This window comes from Phascolarctos cinereus, unplaced genomic scaffold (genome assembly GCF_003287225.1).
Source record: "Phascolarctos cinereus isolate Bilbo 61053 unplaced genomic scaffold, phaCin_HiC Scaffold_1;HRSCAF=81, whole genome shotgun sequence".
NCBI lineage: Eukaryota > Metazoa > Chordata > Mammalia > Diprotodontia > Phascolarctidae > Phascolarctos > Phascolarctos cinereus.
The window spans coordinates 206,994,634-206,997,838 of NW_027555514.1; positions in this window are offsets into that span (position 1 = coordinate 206,994,634).

The window sequence follows — 3,205 nt, forward strand, 5'->3', positions numbered from 1 at the left end:
ACTACCTTCTCCATGAGGCTTTTCCCTATCCCCTTCAGGTATTAATGTTCTCACTCCAAAAATTCTTTTCTGTTTACATATATCTTGAACTTACTTATTTGTGTATGTGTTGTTTTCCACCTTCTACCCCCATTTCTTGTTGTTGTTCAGTCAAAGATAATGGAGTGGTTTGCCATTTCTTTCTCCAGTGGATTAAAGAAAACAGAAGGTAAGTACGACTCGGCTAGTAAGTGTCTGAGGCCAGATTTGAACTTAGGTCTTCCTGACTCCAGGCCCAGCACTCTATGAATGGAGTCATCTAGTTATCCTCATTCCTTAGTAGAATGTAAAAGTCTTGGGGGCAGGGACTGTTTCATTTTTATCTTTGTGTCCCCAATGCCTAACATTGCTTGGCACATAGTAGACTTTTAATAAATGCTTGATGAGTTGAATCAAATTTGTTTTTTCTGTCATTTCTCTGTGGTATTAACTTTGAAGATCACCTATCCAATTTTGTACCAAAATTCAGAACTTTTCTAGTTTATGAATAAAAAGATACTGGCTTCTCTTTCCCCGACATGGCCTCATTATTAATACTCACTAATAATAGTACATCAAAAAACACTAGAATATATTATCTGCTTTTAAATGTATTTTACTTTCCACCCTTCAGGTTTCCTTATAACTTTTATAACAGGTTAGGTTTCTTACCTTTCCTTTATCCTTTAATCATAACTATTAGCACTTATGCCCTTGGAATATTCCTTGGTAGTACCTATTTGCTACTTTCCTTCTTTATTTTAATGCCACAGAGACTCCAATATGGTTCACAGCTTACTTTTGAAAAATAGAAGTAGAACATAAAATGAAACAAATATTCCTTTTTAAAAACATAATGTAAAGCTATATTCTGTTGTTTAGCTATAGTACCTTACTGTACAGTTGTATACATACATATTAATTCCATACAAAGACTATTTTGTGCCTATCAAGCATTTGGGCAGTGGGTAGGGATCTGTTAGAACAGGAAGGTGAAAGACAGTGGAAGAAAGAGAAAGGCTATAAGGCTCAGAGATGTTTTGGTACCTAGAGCAAATATGTCTTTAATATGTCTGAGGCATGGATGCCTCATGGAAAACTTCTGAAAACAAAACAAAACAATATCCCACACCAGAGCTGAAAGAATCTTTCTTCTGCTCAGCATCGGATTTTGTAAATTGATTTTAACTTTTTATTAGCTAATAAAGTAAAATTGTATTAAAAAAATGAAACCCATCATTGCTTAGATCTTTGTTTTCCCTGAATAGAGTTTCAACCTATCACTTGTGACATTTCATTAATCATTGTGGGATTAATTGCCAGGAAATGAGTTTATGGACTCAGAACTGGAAGTTGACATGGAGTCCACTTGAGGCAACCTAGGCAGAGGTAACCATACAGATCCTGGAGAAGTAAACTCCAGGATTCTCATCTCACCTATGGCTCTGATGCTTCACCTTTTGCGTCCTCAAAAGAGGACTATAAAAACATCATCCACAATATAATAATGTCCTGTGAAGATTAAATCATATACCCTAGGTTCCTTTAAGTTGAAGAGTAATAAATTCTATTCATTTTACAAAATCAAAATAGCTTTGTCTTTAAGCAGTTTTTTTTAACAGAGAAGAACCACTCCCCTTCTCCAGAAAACCTGGGATATGATAGGTAAACAGAAGTGTTTCCATATACAATGCTTTTAAATTCTTTCCCTGGAGCCATCAGGACTCTGAAACATGAGTGACAAGATTGGAGCTCTATGCACATGCATGCTCATACACAATCTTGCATTAAAAGCAAGGAGCCAATATTTGGATATCTGAAATAAAAATTGGTTGACCAAACTAAATCTGTGTACAATGTTGAAGAATAAAGCTGAGGTAGGCAGGTTCATTAGGTTTGGTTTGGCTGGAATTCATTGCAACACCACCCACATTTCTCTAGTGCCATTTTTTTAACCAATTCCATAAAAACACTACAAAACAGATGTGCATTGAATGCAAAGGAAATAGGTAGTGTTCATAGAAAAGGTATCTCCATGGCTAGGAAATATTTAGGCTAGGTTTAAGTTGGGCTCCTGGTTACTATTTCTTAACAGGAGAGGAGTGCCCCAAACTATGTATAAAAAGGCTTGATTCCCTTCTCACCAAATGACAGTTACAAAAAAGACAATATAACAAAAACAACAACATGTGAATAGGAAATAAGTCCATTTATCCAAGCTGATAGCAAACAAAAATCAAAGAAGTTATACGGATGAGAATGTATTAGACAAAAGAGTGAATAAGCTTTCCAATTTGGAGCAAGAAACAGACCCAGATCTCACACAAGGTGAAATTCCCCAAAGTCTCAAGTATAGTAAGCTGGGATAGGGAAGTGATTGAGGTACTGACACCTCTACAGGTTGGCTTCTTTCCAGAATCTTTCTTTCCCTTTAAGGACCTCTCTCTCTGAACAGAATTTGGAACCTCATGTCTCATGAAGTCAGAAGTAAGAAGACCAGAATGGCTCTCCTTTTCTAAGCTCTAAATAGGCTCTATATTTTATCCACAACAGGAACTAAATGGTATGGAAAGATACTTATAGAGCAAGGATTTCTAGAATATCTCCTAGAATCTATAGGCCCTCTGTAGGAGCTTCAAGTCTCTCTAACTCATGAAGATGTTTTATCACACTTTTTCTTTGGTCTTCATGGGCATGTGTGACACATTTCATGAAGGTATGGTCCTAGGATACCTAATTTATTTTTTAAAAGTCAAATCTATATTGAATACTCAGTCATAAAGGATATCATTTTTATTTCTCAAACAAATTAAATATTTTATCCAAATTAACCCTAAACTTTGCTTCAACAACAACAAAATAACAAAAACAAAAGTTAAACAATAAGAAATAAAATGCCAAAATTTCTGTAGTGATTTCTCAGTGTAAAGGAAAATATAGTTAATATACATGTTCCTTATGTTTAATCAGATAATTCAGTAACCCAAACTGACCTAAGCAAATTAATGTTTCTTTATCTTCCTGTCCTACAGAATGAGACTTCATTGATCAGTTGTTATAAATAAATTCTTCACCATTGAATTAAGTGGTGAAGTAAGTTTTTGTTCTGTGCACAAAACCATGTCAAATATCTGGTAATAACAATTATAATTATAACTACCATTTATATGTTATTTTAAGGTTCCCA